The following is a 27,551-nucleotide window of genomic DNA, read 5'->3' as shown; positions in this document are numbered from 1 at the left end:
TCTGTTTCCATGGAAACCTGATCTGCAAACAAACAAAATAACCTTTCTAACAGCAAAATGTCAGACAGTGAAGTAGAAAGGGAGACAGCTAGAATAGCAGCTGAACTCATAGCGGCAGATAATACTCTGCTGGAAAATGACCCGGATATAATACTCATCCCGGTCAACATAAGAAAATCTATAACTTTGAAACTTATAGAAAATGGACTGACCCCGAGAGGTGGCACAGTCATATTCGTAATAGAGGCACACGAATATCGGCAGACAGAGGTGTTCTATTCATGGATAAACTTTCCAGCAGCAAACACTGTAACAAAGGACTTCCACTATTACAAAATAGAGGAACCTCCTAATTAGTACACTCCTTTCGAGGAGGTGGAAGTAGCACTCAAATTCCTAGAGCACCTGCTCTTGTTTAATGGCGCCCTAAAACATAATAATCACATCACCAGGCTCGGTTCACTAGGTAGACCAGGAGCAACGTGGCCGGTCCTAGCCGGATACACACCACATCCAGACATTGAAGAAATGCCTGCAGCAGAGCTTTTAATACAGCTAAAACAATTAATAAAAATACGTAGACAATTAGTCCAATATGTAATGCGGACTTCAACAGTCCAACCAGCAATTAAAATTCCACAGCTGACCCCTCATCAGGGGAACACAAATAAAATTACACCACAGAACATACAGTCCTGTCTAGGTAAAGTACCCGCAAAACGGGAAAGAATACCTTTCTGGCTAGCACAAAAAATCACTCAAATAGAGGCGGTGTTTCCAGATACCACCCCTGTTGAGAAACACAGGATTCTGACTATCTGTCTTCCAATGGGGATCGCACCACATGTGGAGGACTGTGACACTTGGGGAACAGTCTTTGCTTCCATTTACACAAAAACACATGGTGTACCATCCATGTCAGTAATACCAGATGTGCTAAAACAAATTCAAGATGAATACGGTCCAGAACCCGCTTTAACTCTCGGTATGAAATTACTGAAAGACTTCAAGCAGGTCTCGGCAATATTACTAGCCAACATAAAGGGAGAAGCAGCGAATGTGGCGATCCGCCAGAGGTTAAAAGAGACAAATATAGCAGACCAACCATCTGAAATTGCCAGAATTATAGAAAAATCCTATGAAGAACTAGAAAGAGATAGTTTGGGTGGAATACCAGTGAAACCCCAACTAGTTGAAAGTCCTGAAAAGGTATTTATTAAAAATAATTTAAACACTCAAAAAAAGAGCTGGGATGGAAATAAACAATCCAATCCTAAAGAAAAAAGATTCCAGTCCAGAGGAAGGTCTCCTCGGCGGAGAGAAAGATCTCCTGACCAAGGACGCAAGTCTCCCCAAAGGGAGCCCTCTGTGAAAAAATACAACCTTAGAAATAGGGATAATATAAAGAAACCTGATAGATATCAAGATATTGATACACGTCCCTCTCAATCTTTTCAGACTTCCTCGCAGAAATCGGAAAGAAGAGGACGATCAGAACACAGGGAAGAGCACGTCAAGTCCAAAGACAAGGAACCTGCTCATCCAAATAAAAAGTTACAATTTCCAAAGAAGAAGGTAGTCAGTATTAAAATAATCAACAATGCCGAGAATTCTGAGGACACAGCTGAAAAACGGAGAATGGGCTCAGACAATGCTAGACAGCGCAGCAGAAGTGAGCATAGCTCGCAAGATCCTTATGAATCATCTGGAGACAGTGGACACGAATGAATTCATTCAGGTGGAAACTGCAGATACCAGAGTTAGCAAACCTCATAAAATATATGAAATAACATTGCGTATAGAGGGGGATAAGACTAGGAAAATAAGGGGTCTATTTTGGGATAATCGCTCCACGGGCTATGACATCCTTCTAGCTGAAAAAGACTGGCCGCCCGAGTTTGTCAGGGAGTGCCCCCATGGCGAAGAAATAATTATGCCTGCCTTCTCAAATCATATTCCAATTCATAAAAAATATACACTTGCAAGGAAGTGGGCAGTAGATCAAGCTCCTGCTTTATATAAAAATCATGTAGGATGGGATGAGGACTCTCCTCCTCACAAAATCCAGTTAAAATCACAACCAACTGCACAGAGACAGTACCCAATTAAGCAAGAAGCTAAAAAACAGGTAAAAGAGATCCTAGATCAACTTGAATACCAGGGGGTGATTGAAACTTGCACCTCACAAATGAACAATCCTTTGTTTCCTGTCTCAAAGCCAGACAATACATATCGTCTTGTTTTGGACTACAGACACCTGAACTCATGTTGCAAAACTTTTGCAGTGCAAAACTCGCAGAGTGCTGCACTAATGAATAACATAGTGCGCAAAAAATACAAAACAACATTAGACATCTCTAATGGATTCTTTTGTCAAAATATAGCACCGGAGAGCAGATATTTGACTGCGTTCTCGGTAAATGGCTCGCAAAAAAGTTTCTGCCGTTTACCCCAGGGGCACAAGAACAGCCCAGGGTTATTCTCAGCGAGAGTAACAGAGTTACTACAAACATATGATGACGAGGCATTATCTTATGTCGACGACATCTACCTAACAGATGATGACTTGGATACTCACTTGAAAAGAGTGAACACCATAATACTTGGGTTCACAGCAGAGGGTTACAAATTCAACTTTAAAAAGTCTAGAATTGCCCATCTAACAGTCCTGTTTTTAGGATATGAATTATCAAGTGAAGGCAAAAGCCTGGCTGACAATTTCCTAGAGAAATGTGCTGTAATCCAAGCACCTAGAACACTAAAAAACTTACAATCAATTCTAGGCTTCCTAAATTTCGGAAGAACTTACATTATAAATTACGCAGAAAGGGTCAAACCCCTTTATGATCTAATAAAGTCAGATTTTAAAAGAATCAATTGGGCTCAAAAACACACAGAAATTTTGAGATCCTTACAAACAGACATGTTAATTAAAACAAAATTACAAACACGTGATAACACACGCAACCTTGTGATTAGAGTCATCCCAGGGAAATGCGGATTCACATACCTGACCTCTAATGAGGGAGAAAAGGTACCAATTGCATACAAATCACACTTGTACACAGAAGCTGAAAAGAAGTTCAGTATTAAAGAAAACATTGTTCATGCAGTTCAAACGGCTATAGTTAGAGAAAAAGACAAAGCTGACGGTAGACGTATCACAGTCAGAACAGCAGAATCAGCCTTTGAGGCATTAACAACCCCATGTAATTTACCAACAACAGCATTGAATCCAGAATGGATACAATGGGTGAATTCCATTACAACGGACAAAGTAAAATACTACTTTGATCCAGAATTAAAGGAATTAAATTATCTAGAATATGAAAGAACATACCCTCTGCCAATCGACATTCTGCCCTTACGACAGTACGCATGTGTAATCTATACAAACGGCCATGCTCAACCACCAGGGTGGGGAGAACAAGCGTACGACCCCACATGTGAAATTACAAAAGAAGTGTGGCGCGGAGGGAAACTGAGACCTCTGCTAATAAAAACACACTCAGTAGAAACTAATTCAGAACAACAGACTGAAATATTAGCATTGAAAATGGCGCTAGATAATGCCGATCGAGAATTCCCGGCACTTATAGTGTCCGATTCGTATTACTGCGTCAAATCATACAACAACGATTTGCAGAAATGGATTCAAAACGGTTACAAAGATGACACAGGTGCAACAATAAAGCAAAAGGTGCTTTGGGAACAAATAGTTCTTTTACAGAAAGAACTACCAAAGACTCACGTGATACACTCACTGAGTCATCAGCGTGATGGCGTACACGTTGCAGGGAATTCATTGGCTGAGAAAGCCACAGCGGTAGCAACTGAATCGGCTTCCGTAGCTAGAAAAAAGCGTGCAGTAAAATACATTGACGGTGAAACAGTGCTGGCGGTGAAAACGTCATCAAAAGGCGACTGCTCAGCACTACCGATCAACTATCCACTCAATTATAGATACAGAATCGATGGAAATTCCGTCCCGTTTGCTCGAATCCCTGGAGTGGGGGATAGAGTAATTCCAAACACGGACAGGAGAGGCTTGTTAATAGCAGACGCACATATGGGTGAGGGTCTCAGACACCTCAAACTAAAAGATTCCCTGGAAGAATTGCAATCAGTGTACTGGTGGCCAGGCATGAGCCTGCATCATCACATTTTTGTAAAAAACTGCCCAGACTGCAACAGAGATCGCAGTGGCGAAAGAAACAGCATTTTACCATGGCGTTTCACTCCAGAAAGGATCAACAATAAACAATAATGCCTGTATAAATAATGCGTCAAATTAACATATAAAGACTAGTTTACACTTATAATGTAGACCCCAACTTTCGGCTGACGCCAGAACTGTTACATAAAGATTTGCAAGTCTATAATGGCATATACGCTAGGAGCATGCTACGTTTTGACTAATGCTTTCCCTTTGGCCCTAAAGCTTGTGGGAGAACATGGCCAAATGAGCATTGCAAAGCGGGACTCTTCTCACTTCCTTCCTGAGGGATACGGGATGGTGTAAAGAAAAAACCAAGGCATAGAGCAATCTATAACAGCAAAGGTATTAGGTTCGGGAGCTGGGTGGGTCAAACATTTAATAAGTGTCCAACGTAGTCTAAATAACCTGCCAAGAAATTCTCTGAAAGGATTCAGTCCATACGAACTATTGTTTGGGACTAGAATGATGATCTTAGATCTTGATAGTCAGACTTCAGTGGTTAAAAGAAAAAGCTTTGATATCAAAGATCGTTTGGCTATTTTGCAGGACTTAAACGAAACAAGGAAAGACCTGAGCAACATAAAGTTGAAACAACAGCCAACAACCACTGAAGAGAAACCACCTGTCCCAGCAAGACCTGTCTGGATTCCAAAAGTCGGGGATCTAGTCAGAGAGAAGATCGCGGTAAAGAAGGAATTTGGGCCTTCTTACAGAAAAGCAGTTCCTGTCTTGTCTATCAACGGGACAAGATCAGTGATACTACCGCCCCTTGCTGGTAAAAAGGAGAACAGAGTTGTATCAATCGACCTGGTAAAACCACAATCATGTGGCCGATAACAAACAGTAGGCCAAGTGGACTCCCGATAAGTAGTAGAACACCAAGGTTTGCTACAAATACAGAGGTTCAAACCAAGAGGCTAATCACATTCGAAATGCCTACAGAAAATCAACAAGGACTATGCAACAAAGCAATGGAACTTAAACCTCTAACAACCCAAATAAAAACATTTAGTCGAGACACACCAACCTATAATGAAGTAACATATGACTATGCTGATGAAACAAAGGAAACTTCTAGAACAAAAAATAATCCAGAAGCAATTGGAACAATAGACAGAACAGCATCCGGCTACTTCATCAACTTCAATGATTCATCTGAAGATCTGAGTGAATCTAAGAAACAGACATCAACAAAAACTTTTAAAGACAAAGCTACGGAACTTTTTCAACATCTGAAAGAAACCTATCTAATTTCTCCATGGATTGACTTTTGGGTGGCCTTAGGTGCATTTGTCCTCATACTTTGGCTCATCATGGTACTATGCTTGGGACATTTCATTGAGGGAAGATATGCTAAAATGGACACAGCAAGCCAGAAAATCAACTTGGTCCTTAAACCACACACATCTTCACACGTCGAGAAAAGAGAACTTTCTTCAGTCAACTTCACAGCCAATCCTATACCCGGCGGGGTAACATGGGACAATACTGATTACGAAATCTATGGGCCGGTCGAGATCCTGAAGTATCCACACCAATTTAAGATCTCATTAAGTGACTTTGTAAAACCAAGCGCATTTGCGGATGATTGGGACTTTGAAAGTATTAATGACATGATGTCTGACCTAGTGATGTCTGCTAAATTTACAGAACATGATTATTTGCAGGGTTCATCTAATTATGACCAGATGTACTGCTTCAACCACTATGGTAACCATTTTCTACATAAATCTGCACAACCTAGAAATGTTTTAAATTACAACCAATGGGATCATTGTGCTACTCCTCCAAAGGGTAGCTCAAAAACATTTTATGATAAATATTCATACTTTACAGGGTTTAACACAAGTGATCCAGAAACATTTTATTTCAAATTGTCAAATAAGACAGGTATGAAGACCATGCTTACTAACACAAAATTAATATATTCAGATTCATTTTTTGAGCAAATGAATACATTTGGTTTTGATTTCTGGAACAATAACATTGAAGCAAAAACTGTTTGGGGTACAAAAGATTGGCAAGTACAAGGTATAGAATCATTGTTTAGAGCCTGCATGATCCCAGAACAAATTATATTTTTGAATGACACTATTCAACAAACTACCTGTCTTGGCTTAGCCAAAATCAAAGATTTAAACAAACCATCTATTCCAAAACCAACAGTGTACAGTAACAGCTCTAAAGATGTTGAGATAGACGTAAACCATATAATAAACCAAAACAGAACACATCCTGATTGGAAACAATGGTTGATCTGGCCCACAGATACAAATAACTGTCAAGACAGATTCCTGAACAAAATACAGGGGTTCACATTGACCAGGCCAGACCCTAGATATTCCCAAAGACAACATCCAGGGATAATTACCACGTACAGTGTGGGCAAGCTCTGCCTTCAGTGGCTACAAACATCCACACTGGCAGAAATCAAGCAACACCTAACTTTACTTACAGAAGGTGCTGACTTGCGTGATTTCATTATGGGACCACGCAAACAGCGTCAAAAACGTTTCATAGCGGCCTCTATATATGCAGCTTATAACGAAGCCTGGAAAGAAGCTCAAATTGAGACAGCAGAGAAAATACGGGAAATTGACCGTATTAATTTGGAAAAATCACTTTCTGTGGTGGACAATGGGTTAATGACTCTGTCCTCCAGAATATATTCTCTAGACAGCATTGTGTCTTCAGCAATCGACATAATATCGCAAGACTTACTGATGTTACAACATGGTCAGTCGCAATTGCGTTCTATTGTACAGCTTGGCTGGACGTTACAAAATCTGCGTTCAGGCTATGTGCCTTGGCGTTCAATCAACACAACGTCACTGTTTAATATCTTTAACCTTACTGATAAACAAATCAGTATGGCACAGAAGGGTGCTGATTATACAATTCTGAGCATTGAGAAACTCGAGAGATTACCATTGACAATGTCAGAACGACCTGTCATTGAATGGATAATACATGGGATAATTAATATTCCAATATCTACTTTCAGGTTTCAATACTGCCAAAAATATATACAGGCAGGCCAGTATGAAAGGTTGGGTAAAGGGTACATTAAGTCAACATGGAACTTGCCCTATACACATGCTTGTGTCAGTAATAAAGGCCAGAAAGTGTTCCTTAGTGGCAATAATTGTGTGAGGTCACTAAGCGGTACACTTCTGTGTCGAGGTATTAATTTGCATGGAGCCTGTGAAGGGTCTTCAAATAACCTTTCATGTCACCAGCTAGGCACACCTGCAACACAAATTGAACCATTCTTTAGGAGACTCTCGAACGGGAGTTACATTCTAATAGTAGATCGCAGATGTTGTAGTTTACTGCCCGGAAAACCTTATCTCATAACTGTGACTGCGAAGGTCATGTGCTGTGAACAAGTATTGTTCCCCAGCGCTTCACCAGACAGGGAGGCAAGGTTATGGCCCAGTTTGAAAATTGCTTCTATTAGAATTGATACTTTAAGCAGAATGAAGACAGTGCTCCTACAGACGCCGACCAGGCTAACGTCATCAAAAGAAACGTATGATCTCGAAGTTGCAAGGACAACGGCAGAGATTCATTCATTGTTATCAACTAATTCCCCCATACATTTCGCAGAAATACTGAACGAAATCTTAAACATTTCTGATACCACTGGTGTCTCCAGTGTATTTAAAGCAGTGTTTTCGGGTGCTTTAACTCCATTCAAAGCCATCCTGGGTATTTTTCCAGATTTTGTCCATTCCATTTTTGGCGGACTTCCTCTCCTTTTGGGACTAATAGCGGGTATCCTATTTTTGTTCCTGTTATTTCGCTATGGCAAACCGTGTCACAGACAAAACACCTGCGACAAGGGAAGGAACAATCCTAGCCATTGGCTACCGGGACCGGATAGCTAAAATCCTTGGACTATCCCGGCTTAGAGACCTGAACATGACTTGGTTTCTTTCATTTAGACCGATGTGGCAACGTTGTGTTTTGCCTGTATTAAGGTGCTTGCTATGCGGCGAAGAATGCGTGTTGGACACCTGTCTGACACTACAATCGGATGTGTCAATGGACGCAGAAACTTTGTTGGGTCCGATAACGGCTCATGCATTGTGCTGTCCCCAGCGGCTACCAATCCTGATGACGGCATTCGTGGAGACTTCACCACTACGACTGAGGGGTAGTGAAGTACGAAATGAAAGCAGCATCGATCAGGTACGACCTTCTGTCAGCTATGCTGATCAAAACATCAATGAAGGCAATCATGCTCATGAATGCATGGTAACAACTTTTTCCGAGTTAGTGGAACTTTCACAGGAAGCTGTTGTCAGCTTTTTCGACAGTCTAAATGATATGATGTTCACACCAGAGCAGAAATAATGACTTTGAGGAAGCTAGCACACGGCGTTCCCAACACCCTGAATTTGGCCTTCAACTTTAATAACAAAAATATGAACGATTTTTTTCTCCAGTTTACGGACAGCGGAACATAATTTTTTCAACAAAGCCCCAAAATATTTTCTATTTTTCGGGACACTTATCTTCTGCTTAAAGTAGAGACTATTCTTAGAGAACTAAATTTCTATTTTAGGTACTTTAGAGACATTAGCTACCCTATAGCATGTTCATAAGTATTTTATTTTGTGATGAGATGGTCTCGCACTTTTTCTTCTGTATTAAGAGCCATTTCATGTGTTATTTTCGAAATTTTCTTCCTGCTGATTTAAACAATATGCGTAATAGATTTGGCATTATTATACTGCTTGAGTGCATATAGTGCATATTTTTGTCTTTCGTATATTTCTGGTTTCCAGTTTTCAAAATGCATATGAATGTATTTTGGGGTGGTACGGTATACACATGCACAGCTTGTTTTGTTTACTATGCCTAGATTTGTAAATATGGACATAGTCTACGTGGAGTGGGTGTGATGTATTCCTATAGGTACTGTATCGATCCCCCTATTCCTGACCCTGGTCTGGTTAATAATTAACTAGCAGCCATCCAACGGCGCAAAATCCCGTTATCTGATTAAGCCACACCACGGCACAGAAGCGCGTTATCTGATTAGGTCATAACGCATGCCATCGAATTAGGCAAGCACTATTCCTCCAGCCCCTGATAAGGCATACGGAGTTCTCAAAACAAATCAAACCTGCAGCGACCTGGGAAAATCCCATAGCCATTGTTTTGATTTCACCGAGAACTTCAGTAAAGAATGTGCGAACGAGCCCGTTCCTATGACATCCTTATTGACGTATATATGTCCATCCTTACGTCAATCTCGGCACCTTTCAGGTATAAATATTACCGACATTGCCTTAAGCAAACACACGCGGTGGTGACGAGATTGGAGCAGCGAGACTTGTCGAGGAGCCCAGCTGAGAGCGAAGCCCACAGACGCTGCCCCGCCTTCCTGACGCGCTGAGAAGGAGACGCTGCCTTTCTCCCGCCGAGAAATCCAGCTCCGGCGCTTCCAAGCAGCCCTTGCAGGCAGCTGGAATATCAAGACCAAAGACGAGAGATACCATCCCTCCAGACTTCTAGGTCCCAGGTACAGAACTGAATAACCCCTTGCAGAGAATTCTTGAGTCAGTCCCTTGGCAAAACAAATTTAACTTAAACTGCTACTTATCTACTCCCGCCCACGTATTAGGCTTAGGTCAGGTACACCGGGGTAGGCGTAGTTAGAAGCACCAGTTGAGTACGATTAGTCAATGTATATATGTATGTATATCTTTTGTCCATTTTAAATATCATTTGGCTCAGAAACCATATCAATGCTTTTACAGTATTATTTTATAATTCTGTCTTTACTCTATGCACTTTACTTAACTATAAGTATTGCAATAATAGCGATTCATTTCTCTTGTATGAGAAAAGAGACTGATCAATAAATAACATCTTTTATTGAACACGCCCATCTCTTCCCTTTCTCTACAATCTGGTGAAACTAAGAATGCACTGAACTGACTGAGTAAAATAAGTTGTCTTTTGTTTTCACACGACTCTAGAGATACACTCTTGATTAGGGGAGAGCAAAGTTGTCATGTTCTATGGTTGTCAGAAACTAAATCCCTTCTTGTCTATCTAGAGAGGTTAAACTCCTCCCTGCCTATTCGAGAAAGTTTCTAGTGAACTCTGAGCTAGCTGGCAAACACAAAACTTTAAGTCTAATATCGTCAGTAGAAGACCTAGTTAACCTCTGCCCTAGGTCTATACTATTGAAGGTATTATTCCAATGCGCAGAGCCTATTGGGATAATAGGAACTGCACTACAAGATTTAACATGGTTTTAATGTCATATTGGATTCTGATCCCAGCCTCTGATAGCTGATTTCCCAAAGGTTCTTCTGGTGCTAGCCGAACCAGATCTTGCTGTCCCGCCGCTGCAATTTTATCCACCATAGAGGCTGGAGGCTGGCCATGCATTAGAACCCCCATCCATTGTTCCAGGGGCCCAAGAGGCGAAGTAGAAGCTTGGGCATCAAATGGCATGCTTGCTTGTATTTTAGCCTCAGATTCTTGCTCTGAAACTGGAGTCTGTGCAGGCAATGAGGGTATTCTTGGTTTCTAGAATAATGGATATTCCTTGGTTTTACCTTGAGGCATACTAGAGAAGTCTTCCTTTGCGATCTCTTGATTCGTTCTCTCCTCTAAATTCCATGCTGTCCAATTATCTTCACCAGCAATAACCCCTTTAGCGACTAAGCCAAATCGGGCCAAGACTAACCCCTCAGCACCTAGTTCCACAGTCAACTTTTCCTGCTGGGGGTTTTCAGACATTTCCAGAGTTTGGTCGCTTTTAGCCCCCACTCCAAGCTCCAGCACATCTTCTTCCGAGCTCAGAGGGCTTGATATTGGGGCTGAGCCGCTACGAGCTTTTTGCGAGCATTCGGCCCAATACGCAAAACACGGACCTGTTGCCTAAACAGATCTACAAAAAAACTGTCTGAGAAGATTCAGCAGAACCATCTTTTAAAAAGTGTGTAAAGAGCAGTCAGTGCATATAACAAATCAGGTTTTTATGTGAGGATTTACAAACAATGTGCAAAGTGTGCTGAGCACAGGCTTGTTGTGGAGTAACAGATCAACAATCGATACTAAACGAAAAGAGGTCACAAACTTGTCTTGCTTAGAGGCTGACTCAATGCAGTCCAGGGAGTGCATTTTTAGAGAGGACAAGTACAGAGAGTGGTAATAATCAATACAAATATTTTTTTTAATGCGGAGTGATGGCTAACCCCAGAAAGCAGAGCAGCAAGTTAGATAATTTTAAAACAATTATGAGCGGGAAAGGTGTCCTCTCTGTGTGGAAAAATTTCTGTAGAGCTATACGTTTGACTTAACGGTGCACAAGTAATTAAATTACTGCGTAACTGTTAAATAGGGAACCGGGTCAGGCTGCAGGGGAGTTCTTGCTTTCGGTGTTGCGCGTCCATTGCTCCACAGAGCAGCACTTCCAAGCTCAAGTCTCCTACCCTTATTCCTAGTTGGGAAGCTCCTGGTGTCTTCATGTTTGATGGCCGCCTCGATGGTAGTTTCCTGAAATGTCATCACCCATCCAGAGGCTCCCTCCAACAGGATCAAAGGATAATGGAGCTGTGACTGCAGAGAGGGACGCTCATCATTGCAAGGGGACCCCTCCCGCTTCCCGCCTCCCCCACCGAGAACATGTACTTGGTACCATTCTGAAGGCAAAGAGAGGTAGGATTTTATTCATTTAACAGAAAAGGCTATTTTCATCACCTGAACTTTGGCACAGTGAAAATATCAGAGGAAACCCTTTGCATGAAAGTGAAACCAGATCACAGGAAGTGATGGTCTGGCTTCTGGCCATGGTGAATGTGTGAAGAATGCCGCCATGGCATAAATGGGTTGCCTTGGCCACAAAGTGCCTCGGTGAGACACCTTTTCATCATGAAATGCACCTGTGCATTGGCTGCTGAAGCATGTGGTGTGGAAGGCACAGGGGATGGGAGGTGAATGTCAACCTGAGCTTTCGTGGCACAAAGATGTACAAACATGAGGGCTGGGATCACACCAGGGCTTACAATGCTGGAGTCCTTCTGTCACCTGCACACTCTGTTCTCAGACTTGGAGGTTTAAAGTGCACACTCTTTGCACTGTTCCCAGCTCTGTGTGCATAGCTCCTCTGGTCTGCATAGCTCCTCTGGTCTGCATAGCTCCTCTGGTCTGCCCTCTGAAGGGCTCGCTTTCAGAGGCCAGGCAGAAGGAGTTCCTGGTACCAATGCAGCTCGGTTACTGACACAAAAAGCATGGACACATTTCAAAAGTTACTCATTAGAAATGCGCGTAATATTTGTATTAATTGAAGAAAGAAACATGAGTGCTTAGTCACATGACTGTGCAACCTACAGTAAAATCAGCCAGATTTTGTGGGAGCTTTTTTCAGAAAAACCCAATATGAGAGTTGACAATGCAGACACGCTCGGCTCCCCAAAAACATGTCTGACACAACTCAGCATCTGCTTAGGGTTGAGCACAAGGCCTTTGGGTGTCAGAAAAAAACTGACGCCAATGTTAAAACTTACCTTATTTGGAGTCCTTTAAACACAACCATTCACATTTGTGAAACAATCATTCAATCTTGGGGTGAATGCCCGAACCCTACAGTGCCCCCTACCGAGAACACTGCACATGACAGTACACGTTGGATAAAAGCTAGACAGTAATGCCCACTCCACCCACGTGCTGCAGACACGGCTCTGGATAATACCATGTCATGTGACACGTCAGATTCTACCAGGCCAGAGAGGTGATGCATTCTGGGATCTGTAGTTTACTTTTAACACCAACAGGTGTTGCAAGGTTCTAATAAAAGGGAACTCTTTGAAGCTAGGCTGTGCTGCGGTCTTCAAACAGTTTCTGCTTGCAGAAATACGAGGGCCTGATTAATAAAGAAGGTACACTTATACTTTTGTGTATGTTTACATCTTTTTGTAATTCACAAAGGAATTTTACGAGTGTATCTTTATGGCTGAGGAAAGTCTGCACTCCTGGCTGAGGTTCACACATACAATTATAAGCAGTTGCAAAGATACCACTCGTAAAATTCCTTTGTAAATTGCAAAAAAATCGTAAAGTTACACAAAAGCGTGTGCTTATCCTTGTAAATCAGGCACAGAGTGTTTTAAATGTAGTTCAGAGCCTGCTTTTGGGTCTGGGGCATTACTGGTCTCTGTTGTATATTTAGATCCACTCTCAGGGAAATCAAATGCATTCATTTGATCATTTCGAGTTGTAGATAATATTGCAAGTCAATGCCCCATTACGGATAAATTAAGGGCCACATGCATCAAAATGTTCTTTTGCGATTTTCAAATAGCAATTTTTTGCGAATCGCTATTTGAGAATCGCAAAACGCTATGTATGTAGAATTTGCAAATAATTTTGCGAATCCTACATATTCCTTAATTGCGAATCAGAAATTGCAATTCACAATTAAGGAATACCTCCCCATTAATTAGGAATGAATGGGAAGACATTCTCAATTTGCGATTCTCAAAAATTGAGAATGCAATGGTGCCAGGGTGTGAAAAGGACAACCTGTTGCACTCCTGAAATGGTGTGCACAAGTGGCACACATACATGCCCTTAAGGGCATGTATGTGCGCCAAATGGCACTTTGAGAATTTCAAAAAAGTGCATTTTTCAAAGAAATCGCAAATTACCACCACAAAGTCGCGATTCCTTAAATGCAATCGCAAAATAGGGAATCACAAATTTTGCGATTCCTTATTTTGTGGGGCTGTTTTCCATTCATACATCCCACTTAGCCCAATTGCGATCGCAAATACCGTAATTCTGCGAATTACGATGTTTGCAATCGCAATTTGGAATGATACATATGGTCCTTAATACTCTGACTGCACTTGGGCGCACTTTATGAACTGAGCTAAGAGCCACAGTAGTGGTCACTGCGCATGCACTATTGCACTTTTTAAACATTGACACATTAAACATTTGCATCATGAACACTACTATTGGAAAATTTTAAAACAGTCTAAGGGTATTGGAGGCCATGATTTGAACAAACAATTAGCTGGAGCAGCCGTCATTACCGACTTGCTGTTGCACTTTTTAAGACCCTCATTTTTCATTGCAATTTGAAGAGGACAACATTCTTCCCATCTATCGCGTCTAGATTTTTCAATTCTATTAAGGACAAGGAGGGGAGGATTATACCACCCGGACTGTTATTGTATGGTGTGATGATATACTGTCTGAAGACTGTTATCAGTCTATTCTTATGCTGTTTTATGCCCACCCCTTGTTTGTTTGTTTGGTTTTACTATCAGTTTCTTCTTTTTGACCGGCACAGATGGTAAACTGCCCTAGACAATTTCTGGGGTGCGTTAGCTGAGCTGTAAAGTCAAGTCATGGAATCGAGTTCCAGATTCCTGGATGTTGAGTTTGTGCTCTTGGATTGGTCGATGGCTGGAGTTGCCCCTGATTTCCACGGTGGAGACAGGCTGCTTTGGTATCATTGGAGCTGTTTGGTATTCTGCAAAGAAAGAGGAAGGATTCAGGACTCATGGGGCTTCATAGGAGCAGGCGGAGTAGCATGGTGGTCAGACAAGAGACTCATTGGAAATGTGTTTTTTTGTGTTAAAACGTTTTAATTGGCTGCTTTGTTTTTTCAGCAGTAAAGGAAGAGAAGCATAATCTGAACCTCCGGTCGTGCCGTAGAATTAATTGTGGTACAAAAGGGGGTGGTGACGGACGGAGCATCTGAACCAATCAAACACTCACCCCCAGCCAACAGATCTGGGTTTAATCCATCACCGTTCTTTCGCCCACTCTGGCACCCCAGTTCAGACATGGCCATATGGAATTAATTGTGGCATGCCGGGAATCGGACAACACAAATATCATATGTTTTCAAATATGTTTATAAAAGCGACCTTCATATATTTACCTGTTTTCTATTTGTTTACTATTTGTATTCTTTCATCATGTAAAGGTTTTAACCCCTTTAGAGCTTGTAAACAAACCTCCCCAGTGCTGCGCTGTCCATTATCCAGTGCTGAACTGGACGTCCAACGGTCGTGCGCAGCACTGGGGAGGTAGTGGCCGTGACGACCGTTGGCCGACGGCAGCAATTAAGGGGTTAATTAACTATATCATGATCAATAACATTCTGTCAATTCATTCATACATTCTCAGGTAAATCAAATGTATTAATTTAATATATGGTTGTGTTTCTGCAAGTTAAATGCCTCAGAGTTTGGTAAAAACTTTACTCCTAGTGAGATGTGCTGTGAAACAGGCTGGTTGGACTACACTCACCCTCCTCTTATCACGTCGCTGTGCCTCAGTTACTTATTTCAAGTTGGGTCTCAGCTGCAGCTGAGATTAAGGACTTTCTCTTGAGAGTTAAGGGACTAATGCCAGCTGCACACAAAGATGATGGCGGAACATAAAACCCTAGGTTCAGCGAGGGGTTTTGAGTGTTCAGAAATGTTACGGCGCACAACAGGTAGTGGTAGGGTAAAAGAAATGACAATCGTGGTTGGTGCTTCTTGGTCAGAGGAAACCCCAAACCTCTGAAAAAAGAGTGGGGGGAGCCCGCCCTTTTAATTTAAGCCAACAAAGCCCAGAGCACACAAGAAATCTTTTTGTAAGGGTAATCACAGTATGTTGATAAAGATAAGATCGCACACAAAGGGTTCTTTCTGTTGCTTTTTATAGGTGAAAAAATGGTCTTCCTATCAAGGGAGACACAAGGAGCATGAAACCAGCCGACACGTGTTTCGTCAGTTCGGGTGTTAACCAGTGACTCTTCAGGGCTGAAACGTGTAAGATGAGGCGGTATCGGTCGACCGGTGATAATTCCAACCCGGTCCTTGTCGGGTTTAGTCCAAGACGAAAAGCCAAAATTGGCAGAAAGCGAATATGATGTGGCAAGAATATCAAGGTCTGTAATAGAGGCGGGTAGTGCCTTCTATTGAGCGATCAGGGCTTTGAGCCGAGGATTCAATGAGCAGCAAGTTGTGATGCCGGATGGAAGACCATTTTTTCACCTATAAAAAGCAACAGAAAGAACCCTTTGTGTGCGATCTTATCTTTATCCACATACTGTGATTACCCTTACAAAAAGATTTCTTGTGTGCTCTGGACTTTGTTGGAACATAAAACCCACTCACCTCTATCTGGTGGTACAGATATACAGCCTACTGTAGTCTCTTGCAAGACACGTCATGCAGCAGCCCCTACCAAGAGGCAGCTCTACCACTCCCCCCACACCCATCACACCCATCCTTCACAGGCGTTACAGGCCAGGTGAACCTGTTAATAAAAGGGCCCGGGTGCACATGCTTGTGGTCAGTTGTGCCCACCATAATCACGTGTCTGCGTCCTCTGTTAGCATGTTGGCCTAGGGCACACATCATTACACCCCCCTCATGTCAGAGTTGGTGGGCTAGTGCTACTCGCTGCATAGCTCATTGAAGAGACGGAGAAGGGGGAGCCCAGCTCCCTTAGCTGGCAGGAAATGCTTTATCACAGCCCCAAACTCGACTTGATTCTTGCCCTCAAAGAGAATTCTAGTCCTCAAGTAGGGCTAGAAACTCTTTAAAACTATTTCCCACACTGAGAAATGGCTCCATGTTGTGAGCAGGTGAGGTGTTTTCCCGAGATAACTACCTGGCCTTCCAGAAGGCAATCAAAACACATCTCTTCCCTCTGTTGCAGGCCCTAGCTCCATCTATGGTCCTTCTACTCTGCTATCAGTGCCGGGACGCCTCTTTGCTGGGACAGCTGCACGCTATATAAGATTATATAACATAACATAACATAATTGAGCCGACAGCTCATGTCAGTGATTAGGGGAGAAATTGGCAGCTCCCAGCCTCTGCAGTACAAAATATACACACAAGCACACGCATGCATGCGCGTGCACACACAAACACACACACACTGTCTATGAGGCAGACTTACAGTTCCACTCCCAACAGGCAAATACACACAGGTCAAACAGCACTCCACTGACCCTTGAATGTCTGTATATGGGAAGTGAGGGTACCAGTAAAACAAGCCCCACTCCTTATAAGAATGACTGCCAGCACTTTACTGATAGCAATAGTGGTTGAGTGGACTAGGAAAGAAGAGGCTGTACTACCTCTCTTTCTTAGATTGAGGGATGGGCACAGTGCTTCATTTGAGCCAGAAAGGCACCAGCACTTAATTGGTTTCCGGTGCTCAGCACCAGCACTTAATTATCAACACCACACTTATGACACTGTCACATGGTCGCACTGCTCTTCTAATTTAGAGATGAGCAGAACTACTGTTGTTTATGAATATTATACACATTAAAAATGACTAATACCTGCCTCCCCAGTCATTCCTTTATCTTTGGGGACCTGGAATAATCTGAACTGTCGCACTTGCAGGCGAGAGAGATGGTTAGTAGTTGTTTTGGTAGGGTTATTGGCAGCGATGACGAGGCAATGGGTGATGCAAGCCGTAGTACCCTACTGGTGAGGGCCCTGGCATTGAATATTTTACAAATTAAGCACTGGGGGGACCACAATTGTTTATGTGGAAAGGAGTGTAGTGGTGGTGATCTGCTGGACACATCCTAAACCAGCTTCCGTGCAAACTACAGCACTGAGATCCAATGGTACCTCTAATTTGTTTCTGTATGTGCAGTTGTATGTGCGGCTGCGGTCACGGCTGTGTGCGCCAAGGAACAGATCATGAATGCGAGCGCAGAGCTCAGCTATATAAATCTGTGGCAATTACCACTCAAAACATTTGTTTACAATAAGAGTGAAACCAGGTGCATTTCACACATATTGATACCAACATGGTATCATGTAAACATGGAACAAAATTACCTCCGACCAGCTCACCATATCTCTGAACCGAAACCCCCCCGCCATATCAACGGACCCAAATCAAGCAGCCAGCAACCTCGATCAGTGGATCACCCACTGCGCTAACGAACTAGCACCCTTGAAAATCCATCCCAACAAACCTGGAAGCAAAAAAGCCTCCTGGTTCAACGACGACCTCAAGAACTCCAAAAAGAACTGCCGCACCCTCGAGAAAGCGTGGCGAAGAAACCCAACCACAGACAACATGACCGCCCTCAAGAACGCCACCCGCAAACACCACCAGCTGATCCGCACCACCAAGAAATCAGCATTCAAGGATCGGCTAGACAACAAAGCCCACAACAGCAAGGAACTTTTCGCATTGTCAAAGAGCTCACCAATCCCAGCGCCGGCAACAACGACATCTCTCCCTCTCAAGACCTCTGCGACTCTCTAACCTACAGCAGACCCCACCGAACTTAAGAACTACCGCCCAATCTTGCTCCTCCCGTTCCCCGCCAAAGTCATAGAGAAGACCGTCAACAGTCAGCTCGCCGCCTTCCTTGAGTCTAACAGTTCCCTCGACCCCTCGCAGTCCGGCTTCCGAGCCAACCACAGCACCGAAACCGCCCTCATCGCTGCCACAGACAACATCCGGACACTGCTCGACAACGGGGAAACTGCGGCCCTCATCCTCCTGGACCTCTCCGCAGCGTTCGACATGGTCTGCCACCGCACACTGGTACAACGCCTCAGGAACATCGGGATACAAGATAAGGCACTGGATTGGATCATCTTGTTTCTCGCAGGAAGAACCCAGAGAGTCCGCCTCCCCCCTTTCAGATCAGAGGCCACCGAAGTCATCTGTGGCATGCCACAAGGATCATCGCTCAGCCCCACCCTCTTCAACGTCTACATGAGTCCCCTCGCATCCATCGCACGCCAACACAACCTCAACATCGTCACCTACGCAGACGACACCCAGCTGATCCTCTCCCTCAACAAAGACCCAACCACCGCCAAAACAAACCTACACGAAGGGATGAAAGACGTAGCCGAATGGATGAAGAATAGCCGCCTAAAACTGAACTCTGACAAGACAGAAGTACTCGTCCTAGGATCATCCCCCTCTGCCTGGGACGATTCATGGTGGCCCCGGCCCTAGGCAGCGCACCCAAACCAACGGACCATGCTCGCAACTTGGGATTCATCCTAGACTCCTCCCTCTCGATGACCAGACAAGTCAACGCCTTCTCATCATCCTGCTTTAACATCCTACGCATGCTCCGAAAGATCTTTCGATGGATCTCCACCGAAACAAGGAAGACGGTCACCCAGGCACTTGCCACCAGCCGAATGGACTACGGAAACACCCTCTATGCCGGAACCACAGCCAAATTGCAGGAAAGACTTCAACGCATACAAAACGCATCCGCTCGACTCATCCTAAACATACCTCGCCACAACCACATATCCGGTCACCTAAGAGACCTGCACTGGCTCCCCGTCAACAAGAGAATCACGTTCCGTCTCCTCACCCACGCACACAAGGCCCTCCACGACCTAGGACCCAGATACCTCAACACCCGCCGGACCTTTTACAGCCCCACCCGCCAACTACGCTCGTCCAACCAAGCACTCGCTGCGATTCCGCGCATCCGAAAAGTCACCACGGGAGGAAGATCCTTCTCCTACTTGGCGGCCAAGACCTGGAACTCCCTCCCCACCCACCTCCGTCTCACGCAGAACCACCTCTCCTTCAGAAAGCAACTCAAAACCTGGCTGTTTGATCAGTAACTAACCCTTCTCCCTTAAGCGCCTTGAGACCCTCTGGGTGAGTAGCGCACTATACAAATTTCTGACTTGACTTGACTTGACATGGGAAATTGAGGTTTCCCAAGGGAAATATTAGTGAGAGTTAATGAGTGAGGGCCATATGTATCAAGCTAATTAGCATTCGCAAAGGCCGAAATTCGGCGAATTTCGGCCTTTGCGAATGCTAATTTGCTAAATGGTATGTATGTAACATTTTTGCTGCAAAATAAGGAATCGCAAAATTTGCTATGCCTTATTTTACGATTGCACTTAAGGAATCGCAAATAAATGCAATGTATCAAAGAAAAAATATTTCAAAAATGCCCATAAGGATTCGCAAATTACCACCAACTTCTAGTTGGTGGTAAGGTGCGAATTCTTTAAAAAAAGCTATTTTCAAAAAAAACAAACGTGCCATATGACGCTCATACATGACCTTAGGGCATGTATGTGCGCCATATGCCCCCACATGTCATTTTCAGGGGTGCAGCAGGGTGTTCTTGAGACACCCCTGCACCCTTGAAAATATTCCTACTTTGCGATTAGCCTCCTGGCCCATAGAAATGAATGGGTAATTTGCGATTAGCAATTTGCTAATCGCAAATTAGGAATGTTAAGGAATCGCTATAAAAAAGCGATTTTTTACATACATACCGTTTTGCGAATTCTAAATAGCGATTCCTTAAAAATCGCTATTTAGAATTCGCAAAACGGAACTATGATACATATGGCCCCAAGTGGATAGAGATAAGTTATGAACATTTGCTGTCTTGCAGTTGATTATTGAGTGTGATATTGAACTTTACTAGATGGATGATTTGATAGAATTGTGCCAGGAACGGAATGGTAATGGACATGTATAACCCCTTCGCCGCGGGGGTGATTCCCCTGTGGTGCGGGGGGAAATGGGGCCGCACGCGGCGCCGCGATGCTCATGACGAGCTCGGCTCATCATGCAGCACGGTGGTGCTGTGCTCATGACGAGCTGAGCTTGTCATGACCATGCCCATTTCTGTAGAACACTCAGCACAGCAGGGGAATTATGCCTGCATGTGAGCGCCGGGGCGGTCATGACAAGCTCAGCTCGTCATGAGCACAGCGCCACCGTGCCTCATGACAAGCTGAGCTCGTCATGAGCAAGCAAGGTGTTATTGTTTGCTTTACAAGGAAATATAGAATGATGTTCAAAGGAAGGTGAGGAGTTGCCTTGTGGAGGAGTGGGGATGGTTTTAAGAATCAAAACGAGGAGGAAACCAGCTCCTCCACCTTGTAGCAAGGTTTCTATGCTTATTGACAAGTGTGGTTGAATCCTTTTTATGGACCCAGATTTCTGAATGGCCCAGATATGGAGTGGGGGGTTCTGAGAATGAAAATAGTCAGTGGACTGGATATTTCATGAAAGATTGAGCCCACACAGTCAAAGTGAGCGAGAGTTTATTAGAGGTGAAAACTCATTGGTTCGGTGGAGAGTCTCAGCGGGTAGATGAGATCGCTAGTGCTGGGTGTAAGGAGGCTCTGTGGTCAGTGATCATAGAATTGCTGAGTGTTAGTGAAGTGAAATGGAAATGTGGGTTAGACGATATAAACCTTGAGTTTTAGGAAGCAAGGAACATAGAAGTATGAAAGACTGGATTATGGCCAGAAGTGTGGTGGAAGGAGATGAGGCTATGAAAATGAATTAAAAGCATAGGTAACGCATTAGGGGCCAGATGTAGGAAGCCTAATACCGGTCGGTAATGGCTGAAATTACCGAATTTTGGCCGTTACCGACCGGTATTAGGCATTTGAGATGTAGGTGGCTACATTTCAGATTCGGTAATTTAACGATTCGGTAATTTAAGGAATCTGTAAATTACTGAATTCTTAAATACCGATTCGGTAAATTACCGAATCTGAAATATAGGAAGCACTCAAGTGAGTGCTTTTCACTTGTAAGGATTCGTTATTTACCACCAACTACAAATTGGTGGTAAATATCAAAAACCGTGAAAAAAGCAATTTTTTGCAATTTTTAACAGTGCCATGTGGCAGACATACATGCCCTTAAGGCATGTATGTGTGCCACATGTGCATCCATGCACTATACAGGGGTGCAACAGGGTGTCAATGTGACACCCGCCACCCTTGTAGGTCTTCCCCTATTACCGATTCGGTATTTACCGAATCGATAATTCCCATTCATAAAGGCCCATAGGAATGAATGGGACTTACCGTTTCGGTAAATACCGAATCGGTAATTACTGATTCTTAACGATTCGGTAAAATTTACTGAATCATTAGCTACATCACATTTACCGATTCCTAAATACCGAATCAGTAAAATTCGGTATTTAGGAATCGGTAATATGTGATTACCTACATCTGGCCCTTGATGTCCGCAGAAGATGAACATTGTAACGATGCTTCAATTAAAAATTGAGGATAAACTAAAATATCAGCAGCATTCATAATGAGCAGCGTAGGAACTGGGGTCACCAGTTCCCCGGGGGTAGCCTGGCATGAGCAGGTAGGCACCCGAAAGCTTAGGTGTTAAGTGACTACACAGCACACGCAACCACTGAGACAATAAAAGGCACGCAATGACTGACACCACTCCAGTGAGTTTTGATTAAAAATCAAATAACTTTTATCTAAGCTCAAGGTTCAGGAGTGGAAAATCACAGTATCGATTACTCATCAAAGCATTTCATCAGAGGGGAGTAAAGGGAGCAGGTCATTAATCAATGTAGCATATTGCAAAAACAATTTCATTAAGGGATTAGCATTTCATTAGTTAACAATAAACATTTCATGAAAGAATTAGCATGGACAACCAGCTCATCAGGCAAGGATTTGCATATCCTGTAGCAAGAGTCCACAGGTTTTCAAGTGAGTAACCTGTTCAGTAGGCAAGTCAATTAACTTCTCACCAAGCAAGGGTGAACGTTTCATTAAACTCCTTTGCAAGAGTAAAACATTCAACAGTTAGGAAGAACCACCTCCTAGGCATAGGTAACACAGTTTCTTAATCAAGAATAAACGTCTCCTCAAATAGGAGTAACCAGTGCCTTTAACTAGGAATGGTGTTTTAGCACTTAAACCAGGCCAATATTTCATCGAATAGGGATGACCACCCCATCATGTAAGCAGCCTCTTCTTTATAGGATTGTAGGCATTTCATAACAGCCCCTAATCAGGGGTTAACTTTTCATGAATTGAGGCCTATGGACTGTGGGTCTTGGGACCTCTAACACAGCCGAATACCAGGGTCAACATCTCCTTAATCCAGGAGGAACAGTTCATTAGAAATAATCCTGTTAGCAGGTGAGACCAAACATTTCATGAAGCCCGCCCCTGCAAATAATTCATTAAAGAATCATTTGAGTACGGTTCATGTAGAGCCATCACTATTCACCTGCAGGCATTCAGGGGATGCAGCGCCAAACAGGTGCCTAAACATTTCATTCAAGGTAGAACCATCAATTAGCTGGAGTGAAACGTTTCATTAGTCAGGTTAAACAATACATAAGGCTAAGAGTAGAACATTTCCCTAAGCAGGGATAAAACATTTCATTGACCGTAGGTAGGGTCTCTCATTAAGCCTAGGTAAAGCTTCTCATTACAGAGAGTTGGCCCGTGCATCAGGAAACATTCAGCATTTCATTAGTCAGGTAACCGCAGATCATTAGCCACGAGCAAAGCCTTTCATGAGGCTGGAGTAACCATTTTAGAAGGTAGTATAACCATTCCTTTTCTCAGCCCTACACATTTCATTAGGTATTCAGGAAATGCGGCCCTAAACAGGAGTAAACTTTTCATTAGCGCAGAGCAAACATTTCAACGAACATCAGGCAACATCACATTAGGTAAGGCCAACATTTCATTAGGCATAAACCAGGTCACGGGTGCCGTTACCTCAATAACCTCTGCAGCCTATAATCACCTTAGCCTCAGCATCAGGCAGTAGTGAAACTCTTTGGGGATCAGGCCACATTTCATTAAGCAAGGCCTGGCGTTATCTGATGTTCCACTCTACCCCTGACAGGGGTTGATTCCACTAAACTTAGGCCCCAGTGGGGTCTTTCAGGGCTTTGGCCCAGTTCCGGGTGATCAGTGGGCCCAGCAACAGTTTTCCCTGAGGGGAGGGGCGGTTTCGGGGCCTCCGGCTCAATCCTGGGAGGCCCTGTGTCTATTTGGGTCCTCCGCGCTCCCCCCAGGGCTTACCTTTGTTCTTCGGGCCTCGGCGGCCCCTTGCGAGGGTTTCCGACGAGGGCGAGGGCTCCTTTTCTCCTCGGAGCCCTCCAGCAGAGGTGTGGGCCGTCCGGGGACGCCCACGCTGTTCCCACGCTCTTCCTGGGGCCTCCCGGTAGCCCAGATGCGGCTCCGGCTCCTTGGCGTCTCCCACGGGCCGGGAGCCAATGGCAGGCCTGGTTCGGGGGTGTGTGGCGTCGGCCGCCAATCACAGTGCGGCCGGCGAGGGGGCAAGAATTAGGCCCAATCGGGATGCTGCGGGACGGGGGCGGGGCTTGACGCGCCCCCGTCACGTGAGGTGGATGCAGGCTTCACGGCCTGTCAGGCCCAGCGCAGCCTGACAGGAATCCCGGCGGCCCTCTCCCGACACAGGGGGCCGCCGCAACGAGGCACACAACAGGGCCGGGGGGCGCCGCAAGGACCCCATGCGATCGGGCCTGGAACGGCCCACAGCACCACGGTGGCGGCCCTCTCCTGACACCGAGGGCCATCCGGAACAAGTTACCGCGCCTAACAGGGCAGACTCAGCTGCACGGACGTCCTGGGCTGCGGCGGTGAGTGGGGGTCAGTTAGCGCTTTGGCTAGCACCACGTGGGGCACAGAAGCAGCCCAGGCAATAGCGCTTTGGAAATACAGTGCCTCGGGGCAGACGGCAGGCAGTTCAGAAGGCTAGCATTAGTCAGGATGAGCGCTTAGCAGTACAGGCAGGTTACAGCAATTCCGGGGATGCAGGACAGCAGTCCACAGCGCTTCTCGGGGGCACCATAGGAGAGCGCTGATTAGGCAGGACAGGCCACATGTCCGTGGCAGATCAGCAAAGGGGGCCCAGGTGGAGTCAGGGAGGGCAGAGGGTGACACAGCGCCAATACCTGGTTGTTCCCCCAGTAGCCCTGTGGAAGTTAGACTTCTTCTCGGCGCTTGATGGATTTGGCGCCCTTGTAGATAGCAGTTTCTTGAAGGGGGGGTTGAGTTGGGGGCTGCTGACAGGACTTCTCAGCAGGTCACTTCAAATGGTCACTGGGTTCCCCTCCCGCCGGGCCAGATCAGTGGGTTAGTTCAGGGTACCTCACTCAACTTAAGAGGCAGCGCCTAAGCCCTGTCACTCTCAGTGGCATAAGTCCCTGACAAGGCCCTACCGCCTAAATCTCCTGCGTGGGTTCCCCAGGTCAGTGATGCCCCAACTGACTGGAAAGTTTCCCTCCCTTTCCTTTTATAGGCCCAGGTCAGAGGACCACCCTCTAAGGCGGCCAAAATAGGCTCCGCCCCTATTCTAGAAGGTGCCAGGAGCTTCCCTACTCTAACTGTGGACAGGCAAGGCAGGCTGGAATGGCAACAATGTTTGGGGTCTCAGCCAGCTCCTGACAACTAGAATGCGCCTTAACAAGACCACGCTGCAGTAACAGGGGTCAGTAGCAGCCATGTTGAGGGAAGAGGGCACCTGCACCTAGCATTGATTTTAACATTACGAAGGGCATTTTAACCTCACAGGGCCTATACAACTTTATTCCGAGGGGGGGGGGGCATCCAGAATTAGGGGAAGCGAAAAGCAAAAAATTTCAGGGAAAAGGGCCAAGTCCAACAAGCAGAAACATAAACTTTCTTTCTATTGTGCATGATTAAACACTTGAACATCAGGTCCATTCAGAATCAGCAAAAACAAAGAGATAAACAGAATTCATAAGATTCATGTATACGAACATGCGTTGCCGAAGTTGTGAGTTAAGATAAGGAGCTATATGGTTCGTCAAGTTCTGTAAAGACAAGGACATTGCACTGCTTATGAAGTAGCTCAGGGGCACAGCTCTTGGAAATAAACATCTTGCAGATATCTGGAGATTGTACTCCCTTTGCAGTGCAAATGCTTAGATTCAAAGTGATTCAACAAACAGAAGCACAGAGAAGAACACTTGACAGATAATAACACAAGATTAGAGGTCAGGGGCTGGAGGGCGGAGTCTCTTGATAGGAGTACCCCCCCCCCCCCCCCCAAAACTGGTTCTGTTGCATGAGACAAAGGATGCACTTGAGGTGAAGAGAGTTTATTCTGCAGTGAAAACGCTTCACCGCAACAACCACATGTTGTTCAGGCATCTGAAATGCCAAAGTAAATGTGGGTTTGATTGGCAAAATAATTTAATTACGAGGAGGAAGTGAATGGTTTAAAATTTTATATAGCAAGCTAATTCAAAAGGCAAAAAAATACAAAGGACAAGGCCAGGATTGATATGTGGGTTTTTATGGTAAGAGAAAGGTTGCCCTTGGTTGCGTATCTTAAAAATGAATTGTGATTTCCTTATCAACATATAAATAGCACCACATAATTGTGCAAGGAGGTGAAAAAAGGGAAAAGCACACACCTTGACACTGATCCTCTTCCCCTGTAGCACTTAATGAGCAGCATCTCTGCCACCCTTCCTTGCATCCAGGTTCCAAGATCACAAGGTGCATGAGTTGTAGTCTGCACAGAAAGCAAAAAAGGCAGTGTGACAGGCACAGCTGAACACAAATATTCAAGTACTGTTATATAGATATATTTTGTGGATGAAATGGCATGGACAGGTTGAGCACACAACCCCTCACAGAGTGGGGACAGTGAATGCGATACACAATTCTTTCACACCCCAATATAACCGACTGGTCACTGTACTCTGCTGGACGGGGGTGCAGGCTCTGAAATTGCTGGGACTTTCATAATAACAACAATCCAAGATCTCAAGCCCCTTCTTAGAGCCCAAAGTTCAGGGGAGTGATAGCTTTCTGCACAGGGGCCAGAAAGCTTTACAATTGTGAATAGATTTTTGGCTTGAATATAGCATGTGAACGTAAAGGTCCTACATTAATAAACACTATTTGCAACACTAAAGCGCAATGTGACTGACCCCGTTGGAGTTACAAGTGGCAATCGGTCCTGTACATTTAAAGCGATACTTCATGTAATATCTCCATGGCTGATGGCTGGAGGTTTCCACAGGCACCTACTTGTTCTTGTGACCCGGCTACTGGTACTCCAAGTGAGCATGGAATAGTAGCAATGTGGGAGTTAGTTAGCCAATCCTACAGCCCTACTTAACTTTAAAAAACACACCAGATGTACACCTTGATGACTCTACCCAGTGTTCTGTCCTTCCTGGTGCATGAAGTTTACACATGCCGTGACTGACCCAGCCCCAGCCTTATTGGCCTTTCGAACCCACCAGATTTACATATGGCCTGCTCTACTCCAGTCCTACGAGCCTATGCAATACATTAGAGTCACATTTGACTTTATCCTCCCGGCCCCACAAGCTGGCCGCCATCTTGTTGATAAAAGAGACAAACTTGTTGTTGATGCCTTTACTCTGCCCCTTCCCCATGGAGCAGATCTGGTGCAGCCGGGGCGATGTCCAGATTGGACAGGAAGCCAGGTGTGATCTAGTCACTCCTCACCCATTCCTAGCCAGGGTCAAGGCACTGGTGTACCTCTG

Source organism: Lissotriton helveticus, chromosome 11 (assembly GCF_964261635.1).
Source record: "Lissotriton helveticus chromosome 11, aLisHel1.1, whole genome shotgun sequence".
Lineage (NCBI taxonomy): Eukaryota > Metazoa > Chordata > Amphibia > Caudata > Salamandridae > Lissotriton > Lissotriton helveticus.
This window is presented reverse-complemented; position numbering follows the sequence as displayed.